Genomic DNA, 10544 nt, shown 5'->3' with positions numbered 1-10544 from the left:
TGGCTGATAAACAGGAAACATAGTTGAATGTACAGACATTGTATGAGAGACAGATGCAATAGATAGTGTGGAAAAAAGAGGGCATGAAATAGTTGACATGTATATTTTTTAACTAAAACGGATAGCATGACATAATTTCACATATATGATGTCTATCTAAACTGGATAGCATAGCATAACATAATTCAAAGATATGATGAATAACTAAACAGGATCGCATGACATAATTCACCTACATGTTATCTAAGTAATCAGGATCGTGTCATTTAATTCACATATGTGATTTATATGCTAAACAGAGGGCATTCGATATGATGTTTGAACTAAGAACATGGTGTTGAATATTGTGTATATGATGTCTAAACTATGCAATGCAAGACACCGTATGCATGATATGAGCAGTATAACCGTGCCAAGTTAGAGCATACACCTCAGTGGGGGAATAGGACTGGTCATCTGTCTCTGAATCCATCTCTGAGGAGCTATCGGGACCCAATAAGAGATCTACTTCGACAGGTAGCAATGTCTGCTCTGAAGGCCTTGTTTTCACTTCAGATTTTTCCATCTCCCACCCAAATGGCTGATTCACAGGAAGAGCAGTTTAATGTGCAAACATTGTCGACAAATGGAAATGTAATAAAGAAAAGGATGGGCAAGATATCATTCAAATATATGATGTCTGGTTAAATAGGATGGCATTGCACATTTCACATATATTATGGCTGGCTAAAAGACATGAGACTGCATAATTCCCATATATGATATAGAAACTAAACAGGTGGCATTACAGAACATGTCTAAACTAAGCAGATGACATATATGATGTCAAAAGTAGGCACTGCAAGGCAACATATGCATGATATGACTAACATCATCATGCCAAGGTAGAGCAAACACCTTGGGGGGTAAATAGGAGTGGTCAGCAGCGTCCGAATCCGCCTCAGAACAGATATCTTCCTCTGGATTACAATCTGGAGAGGGGTGGGGAGGGTTTTCCATTGAACCCACCATGGAGCGATGTCTGCATGACATTGTATTGCCGCGCAAAACTCTTCTCTTTTTCTCTACATGTTCAGCATGACTGTGTACAATATCTGACATGCATACGAAAAAATATGGTGAGATTATGTAAGGAGAGCATGCAGAAATTTAGAGTGATGGTAACAACCAGTGGATTGATGTTTTTCCGTTGAACCAAAATATCCCTAATGGATCGACGTGAATGTATAGTAATAAGTGATGCAACAAGTGTACAACCTCTTTGCCGTAGCCGTGTCGACCTCAGCATCATTGGGTTGGTCGCTGAAGCAGTTGAGGCAGAGGTGGCTGTCGGAGGTGTGGAGGAAGATCTGAGGAATCTGTAGACGGCGTCCAGGGCACTGCTCTGTTGTGACAGATCGTTCTGTCGTTGGAGCAGCTCCGGTGAGCCGTAAGACGTCAAGGCTGAAGCAGCACAAGACAGACATCGTCAATCTCAAGTGGGATTCTAATAGAATCTCCAATAGATGATGTAAAATGGATGTAAAATTAACATCACCAAAAACCACCTGACTACAATAGGTGAGGTAAAAACTGTTGACTCTGAACTTAACTATCGAAACTGAAATTTACTGTGGAATCTGAATGCTACTGTCGAAACTGAACGCAATGGTAGCAGAGAGGCACTTGACATGTAGTTTAGGGAGGGCCTGCAGGTCATCTTCAACCTGCAACCCCTGAGCCGCCAACTACCACTGGCCGAACCACCGGCCCCAGCGCCGCCTCGCCGCCCCGAAACAACTCGCCATCGCCGCCCCAGCTAGCCCTCTAGGCCCCCCGCCCCGACCCTGAACCCTAAGATAGATAGTGGGGTACCTCTTCGGCGAGCCCCCGTCCCCGCTGCGGGTGGTTCTTCCTTAACTCCGGCGAGCCCCCCAACCCCTGAAAATTGACTGACCCAAAAGTCGATTCAGTCGACTGAAGTGTGGCTTAATCGGAGCAGAGCAGCAGCACGAGCGAGGGGGAGAGCAGCGGCAGCAGCTGGGCGAGCGAGTGATCGAGCGAGAGCCGGAGCAGCAGCAGTAGATCCATCTGGTATGGACGCCGCCGCCGAAGGGGCCTTGCACTGGGGGAGAGCCGTCGTGGAGATGTCGCCCGCGGCGCCGGCTTCAAGGTAGCCGCTCCATGGGGGTGCGGGATGGAGCACCGTCGGCGCCGGGAGGTCGAGTTAAGGAGAAGGTGCGATGCGATGAGTGTACAACCTCTTTGGTGGCGCCGAGTAGGCCTCGGCTTTGTTCGAGGAGTCGGTGAGGATGCTGCGGTTCCGGTGGAGCAGGTTAAGGTGGCGCTGTGGGGATGGAGCAGCCGCAATAGACGAGGCGATCGTCGGAGCAGCTCCTTGGAGGTGGAGGACGGGGCGGCTGAACCGGCAGGACGGCGAGATGGACGACGGATCCTCATCCGGGGAGGTGGACGAGGGACGTCGAGCTGTTGCACTAGACGACGTCATCGGGGAAGAGGCTCCGACTGGGCAGCGGTGACGTGGCGGACGGAGGAGGGTGGGGTTTCGCGGCTGGAGCGAAGAGGTTATGGTGGCCTGGGATTTCGAATGGCGAAAAGGGGCGATGGGAGGGGATGAAGCATGACTTAGGAACGCGCTTGTCCAAAATGTAGGGTGTGTTACAAAAGTACCCCCCACCGATTTGAACTAGCGGCCCTTTCGGCTCAGGGTTAGAAGGGGGATTTCGCGTGTCGGGATTTGGCAGCTAGAGGGAGTTTTCGCGCGCGTTGTAATTTCGGGATAGCAAGGCGCGGGTTGTGAAGGCGCCAGTTTTGGGAGCACGATATCTGAATTTTCGGGATATAACAAGACGCGGGTTGAATTTTAGGGACAAGCCTAACGTGTAGTAATATTGTACTTGTACGTACCAAATTAATTCGCACTTCCCTCAACCAAAAAGAAAACGAAAAAAATAGAACTATTCACACCACACAAAGAGAGAATCTTGCCCCGTTTTACTATACAAATGCTATTCAAAGCTACTCCCTCCTTCCATCTATATAGGGCCTAATGCGTTTTTCGATGCTAACTTTGACCAAATATTAGAGCAATGATATATGGCATGCAACTTACACAAAGCACACCGTTAAATTCGTCTGTGAAAGGTTCTTTCAATGATATAATTTTCACATTGTGCATGTCATGTACTATTAATCTTGTCAATAGTCAAAGGCGGTCTTAAAAATCTCATTACGCCCTATATAGATGGAAGGAGGGAGTATGAATCCATGTTATGTCCGATTAAATTTTTTCGCTTGCTATATAATGCATGTAACCTACTCATACCAACATTTTAGTGCATTCCAAATGTCTATACTACCGCTGCAATTCGAACTAAATTTGAATTCGTGTCTCTATTTCAATAAGAATCTACAATCATGATTGTTGCTAACTTCAACCATCATAGTTTCCTTGCTATCCGCCAGATATAAATCAGACGGCCTATAATGCAGGATGGCAGGCACACCATCATCAACAACTCCGTTTTTTATAAGAGTAGAGATAAAACATATTAAATGTAGTATACCATGTTCATAACCACACCATGTGTATCACCGTTATATATATTCACACATCCGTCGGTTTGAAACACTATGATAAATTCTTCAAATATCCGAATTCGTTTTTTATAATGAAGTATATATGATCTCTATTCGTCTTTTACACCCACGCAACCCTCTTATCTTTGTAGCTAGCGCTAACTTTCTCTTGTGCATGCACAAGCCCGCATCCCTCTCACCCTCCCTCAGCATTCTCTAGCTCCATCGCGCAAATTCGTCTTTTCACTTTAGGTCATTCACCCACGGTGTGTGTAGGCCCCCCAGCTCCTTCTCTATGGCACACATCGATCGATATGCCTCTCTAGCCAGGTGTGCCTAGCACAAACACAAGCTTCCCCTCTTCTCTTGTCACCGTCCATGCCTCACTCCCACCACTCTTTTCATCGTTCTCGTACTCACACACTCCTCCCCCTCGATATAGTATGCCTCTCGTACCACCTCCTACATGCATCCCTCTCTCTCTATCCTTCTCCTCGTGCCTCATTTGCTTCTAACACACACATGCATGTATACCGATCAATCTCCCAACATATACCTAGATCGACTTTAACTACCCCCCATCGATCGACGTACCTCACAAGTTATGTCTCTCCTTTATCTTACAAAGGGTGATTGATCTTCCTATGTAGTTACGTCTGCTTACCACAGCCACATCGTCCCCCCTCATCATTCGTGCATGCCTCCTGACCCGTCTCTCACACGCACGTGCACAGACAACAAGCAGCCATCTCCTCTCTTATTGATATTGTGGGCGTGCCCTCCGTTTGTCTAGCAAGCCTATCCCACCATTTGTTAGAAGCAACTCCACTACCACCCCCTCCAACACTCTAGCTCTGTCTCTCTCCCAACCTTATTCATCTCCTGCACATATGCATGGATGCCGATCGATCTCCCTTAATACATGAGGCAGATCGATCTCCTTAATACATGAGGTAGGCCTCTCTCCTCCTCCATACATATACCAGCCATTGTACCTCTATAGTTAATTGGGCCTCCCTCTTCCCCCACCACACACCGATAGTCGAGTGCTGCAGGTAGGTATCCATGCCACAGAGACAAACTGCACATGTCCCATCTCACGTTCCAGTAGGCCAGCCACTCTATATCTTTGATGTGGGCACATACAAATTCGATGGCACTCTTTATCGATCGCGCGCACACACACACACACACATCATCCCTCTCTTCGATTCTATGGGACACCTCAAGCCGATGATACCTCCACTCTCTTCTTGTGGATCGCCCTCTCTATATATATGTTATATCTAGGACTCTATTTCACACACATTGCATATGTTAAATTTTTTGATTGACCCCCCCCCCCCCCACAAAAAAAACTCTCAAGAACCCACACACTATATGTCTCTAGGTTTGTATCTCTCTCACACAACCCCACGTAGGTGGTGTACATATACAAGAAGAGAATAGGTGCACCGTGCACGTACTCACGCTTCGTGCCCAGCCACACCCACGTGGGTACACGGTGGAGCTCATTTCTCCGCAGAAGCTGAATTTGTTTTTGAAACATCAAGTGGCCAGAGACTCGAAAACTTATTTCCCATTAGTGACTTGTCAGGGCGGTGGATTTTAGTTTGTACGATAATGTTGCATCCACCTAAAGTAATGAAAGTTCTTACGTAAACTTCCTAGTAATTCCCTCTTCGTAGGTGCAGCATTACTCCTAACATTTGTAATATCAGTTTGAAACTTGTAATATTGCTGTGTCCTATTCCTGCGTTTTCAAAATCCTGCGAATCAAACAGGTCCTGAGTTGGTGATGATGTTGTGCCTCCCATCTTTCACCAATAGTCGTCGGATCTAGATCTGACACATACAAACCAAGCTTCTCCATTTTTGCAAAAAGATGCCCGCACTTGTTCCCTATTTACAAACAACTCCTTGTCTCTCACAATCTAGGAGTAGAAGGCCGTGGAAAAATCTGGCGCGATAGCCGCTGTCGGAGCCGTCCACCCCCAATCTTGGTGTTCCGTGCAATGCACGGGCATCTACGCACGGGAAATTATGTCGAACAGGGCTAGTTGTAAGCAGGCTAGCTCTACAGCCATGATGATAGTGACTGCAGACGGTGAGGCTGACTATGGTATGCCGAACATGGCGCCTATACTCAGGTGTCATCTCCGGCGCAGGGTCTTGTCACTTCACTGTGAGGAGCAGTACGTAATAATTTGACCAACGGGTAGTACAGTGCTAGTACTCCTACTACTACATTGGTAGTACTACTACTAGTACTAGTAGCACCACTGTCTAGATTTAGGAGTACTACCACGCCCACTGGCACCGAGGAACGTCTCCAGGTAGTATTGCTTGAGGCCTCCAGGGCGAGGGGCCGCTTGGACGACAGCTTCGTCTCCTTGTTCGACGAGGTCCTCATCGGTTTCCTCGACAAGTTCACCGTCGTCAAGAAGCTTGGGGACGACTTTGACGTAAGCCTCCAGCCGACACGCCCAGGCTCTGCGATGCCCGCCACCCTCAACGGCCACTATGGTAACAACCTCTTCGATGCACTGGTGGCCCTGCGACTGCCCGCCGTCGCGCCGGAGAATGTCCACCTCGAGGGCTCGCCGCGCAGCGCCTGGCGCAGCAAGACACCATCGACATAATCACCCACGTCTACGCGCAAATCGTCCACAAGGACTACTACATTCAAGAGGAGGATGATAGGACGCTGGTCTTCTTGGAGCGCAGGGCAACCTTGGACGGCACTGTTCAGAAGCACGTTGAGCTCGCCGCCAACGCCGCTGCTCTCACACGTCGGTTGGTGACCCGACGCACTAGGGCGTGAGGATGTCGTTGAACGTTGATGGATCCGTATGTATTTTTATCTTTCCGTCAAATCCATGTAGTAGTATATGATACTATAGTAATTATCTTACCTTTCGCATCAACTTCATAATTTTCGTACGTACTCCATGCATGAACGGTGCCAGAACCAAACTTCTCATTACTCTAGGCAAAATCGTTATTTTCTATCTATCGGCCGCGCCATGGAGCAGAACCAAATTTTACAAGTTACGAGTTCAAAAGGAAAATCATGTCGTGTTCGCGTTGCACCCCCACACGGTTGGTCCGGCATGCCGCTCAAGCGGGAATGCGTGCGGTGTTGCATTTTCACTTACAAGTGGGACCGCAGTTGAGCAAACCGACTATCGGCAAACCCCCACCCCGCCCACCGCGCGATGGATGAGAAAACATGAGGGAGAAGAGATGGATGTAGCACGGACTCCAAGAAAATTGGTGTCGGATGGGACTCGTGTGGGTGGCGTGTGCCGTACTGCTAGACGTGAATGCTACTGAGTTATGGTACATGCCACCCCACTATATCGAGCCTATATTGAGGTACGTAGAACAAATTTCCTGCAGTCCGTGCTCAGCCCTCCTCTATCTCTCTTCTCAGCCAGCCAGCGGACGCACGGAGCCCATCGTCTGTTTGCTCACATGCGGCCCCACATGTCAGTGAAAACGCAAGAGGACCCACTGAACCTGCACATCTTTCACCACAACGTGCTGGTGATGAAAAACAAATCCAATAAAGATCTTCGGTGGCCGCTTTTGGAGTTACTCAAGAGTAGTGAGATTCTCTTTACAGTTTAACCCAAGATGCACATCTCATGGCTTTAACTACCACTCTATTTTCTTTCATGACACGACCTGGATGCTGGATGTCCCACGTGTCGGCAAAAGGAGGAAGAACCCGACCAAATCTTCGGTTCTGCTATCGGATGAGATTAGTGCACTTGTTGATACTCCTACTAGAATAGAGGCTAGACATGAGACTAGATGCGAGGAAGCAACGTCTACTTCTTTACACTCGAAGAAGAAAGAAGCACGCAAGATCGAGCCTCCGTAGATCAACAATGAAAGCATCAAGAAGGCACTAATCCAACTTACAGGAGTAGTAAAATGTATTCTTGTGGTTCTTGTTTTCTTTAGTCTTGCTTTTCTAGTCAAAATTATCGTTGGAGTTCGTGCAAAACGGAGGTGCATTTGGGGTCGTGCGTTGGAGTTGGCCTTACAAGTGGGACCGCAGTTAAGGAAACCGACTATCGGCAAACCCCCACCTCGCTCGTCGCGCGATGGCTGAAGTTAGAGAAACGATGAGGTTGAAGAGATTGCTCTAGCACGGACTCCAAGAAATAATATGGTGTCATATGGATGTCGTGGTGGTGGCGTGTGCCGTACTCCTGGACGTGAATGCTTGTTCTGGCCCATGCCACCCTACTACTCCTACTACTTACTCCTACTAGTATATAGTATACTAGTATCGAGGATTCGAGGTGCTGATTATGTACAACGAACACATTAACATATGGCTACAGTAAAAACACCCGCCCGACGCGCGAAGCATGTGAAGCTAGTACAAATTTAGAGAAGCGACTCGAAAGCCATTCATAAATTTAGTAAGTTTATCACAGGCATATCATTTTATTACATACAACAGGTCATCAACCCACATCGACAACGAGGATACATTATAAATAATAAAGTTTTCACCACACAACAAATAACAAGCCATGAAATGAACTTCAACTCAACCATTCCGCGGCATTGGAAACGCTTGCTTTGAACCACAACTGATTCTCTGGGACGGGCCATCTGTTGTCGATCTGGAGACCAACGCAAGATCGATCATCCAGGCTGAAGCGGCCTACTATATCAGTACGAGGGTAGGGAACCACCCAAATGTCCGAGGTATAGACACAGTTGCTTCTCATAAATGCGTCAACAGCAGTTGGGTCGCCTTTCACCATCATCGGATAGTTTTGTCCAAGGAAGAGCGAGTTTTCTCCAAGACTATCAATTCTGTGCCAGGGAGAAGGAGTTGGCGCTAGCACACTAGTATCCATCCCGAATACCATGCAACGGATGTTGGAATAGGTCCGGAGAGTGCGACCATGGGAGACACCTGCTTCCTTACCAGTAACATCATCAGTGGGTTGTATACACACAAAAGAGGTGATCCATTGGAATTAGTTGCCAGGCGCCACAGAGTATATCGGCGTTGCTCGTCCCCATGCTCGTGATCATCACCATCGTCATCTCCCCCTTGGTTATAAAAAATTTCAAGTATAGGTGGTGGGATGTTCACAAGACCTTGGAAACACAAGAAGAAGGTTAATTAGTAAAGGGAAACTTGCTAACCCGCATGCATGTGGATGAAACAATTATAATTATGGTGGAAGACATACGTACCGAAACTACTAGGATGCCATGCAAAAATAGTGCCACGAGTGGTGGCAGCAAACACAAGGCCCTCGTATTGAATTGCATCACAGTACTCATCCGTGTACAGAAACTGATTTTTGAGCAATATCCATTGAGTCGAACCACGAAGGACGGCAGCAAGCTTGTCGAAGATAGGAACAACTTGATAGTTGTTGTAATTCCAAGAGCGGTTGGGAACTCGACAAATTGCTATCTTCCGTAGAAGACAGTCACCATGATCGTATTTGAACGTGCGTACATTACCGGTGTGCTCAACCTCTGGGCAGTGTGCTGAGATTTTTGGAAGTGGAACCCGGTGACGAGTGTACACATTCACAAGTTCCCACTCGAAGTTGGACCCAATGTAAACAACCCAATCTCCATTTGCGCCCGCACAAGCCTTGCCCTCGAGCGATGGCATCTTAATATCATACGTATCATTATCAAGCGGCATCAACTGGCACAGGGCAAGGCCTCCGTCGTGCCGGCGCCAGTCATCAGGGTCACGGCGAAGAAGATAGGGGAGATCAAACCGCTCCTTGACTCTTGGGTTCTTTGTAATGATGTTATTAGTTGAGTCGAGAATGGGCTTGAACGAACCTGCCATGCTATTCGAGGTGATGACGTCGCACCGATCAATGAGTTCCTCCACCACGTCATCTTTCAAATTGGGGCAAGAATAACAGGGTCGTTTCCGGCCTGTTCCCTCCATGGAGAAGACGATCGAACAATGGCAGAAGAAAGGGTGAAGGGCTGAAGGAAAATGGAGGAGGGAGAGGAAGAGCGTGCGACAGCAGCCAAATCGAGAGGGAAAGGCGAAGAGTCGGTGGACGGTTGCGAGTTTGCCACGGTTCACGAAGAGGCGCCCCGGCCTACACGTCCGTTCGGAAATCCTCCTACTACTCGCCATCGTCTCACTGATATGTTGGAACGGGACCACATGTCAATGAAATATGGTGTGTAATTTCTCGTGCAAAATTCGATCTGGCCGCGTTGGCCCGAGGTGCCGCATTAGTTATTGACCTTTATTTTTTTTAATGGCGTGCCGATCAGTTTTGAAGCACGACTAACTGGTACTGTACGTGGAGAGGATGACAGCAAGGACCCGCCAAGGTCATGGCAGTACGCAAGCAAGTGCCTCCTTATTTCAAGCCAATAAAAAATGGCTCCTCCTAGTGGATTTCTGACATCTGGGTCCCATGCCATTGTCAACATAGTCAATAAACGAGAGAATTGCACAACGAGCGGCTGATACCAGGGACCCAGCAGCTCGCCCAGTTATTTTTGTTTTGGGTTAATTTGATAAATGCCACTCCAAATCTGGTGTATCCGAGAAATGCCACTGCAATTTCCAAACTTTGAAAAATGCCATTTCATGCCATTTCTGGTGGCATTTTTCGAAGTCTGGAGTGACGTTTTTCAAAGTTTGCAAACTGTAGTGGCGTTTTTCAAAGTTTGCAAAAATTGCAGTGGCATTTTTAAAAGTTTGGAAATTGCAGTGGCATTTTTATGAATCGCCATAATTGGGGTGGCATTTATCTAATTTGTTTTTGAGACGGAAGCAGGGTGTCAACTAGGCTGTGCGGGACACTCTGGCCTGTCTAGACAGCCTTTTCTTTTATGTTTACCACAGACCAGCCCAGTAGTTTTTTTTCTTTCTGAAAATGGCTAGCCCAGTTCTTTTGTGATTTGTCAAGTAAGTCGCTTTATCAGGCCTGCTG

The sequence above is a fragment of the Triticum urartu genome, chromosome 1 (assembly GCF_003073215.2).
Source record: "Triticum urartu cultivar G1812 chromosome 1, Tu2.1, whole genome shotgun sequence".
Classification (NCBI taxonomy): domain Eukaryota; kingdom Viridiplantae; phylum Streptophyta; class Magnoliopsida; order Poales; family Poaceae; genus Triticum; species Triticum urartu.
Note: the sequence above shows the minus strand (reverse complement) of the source record.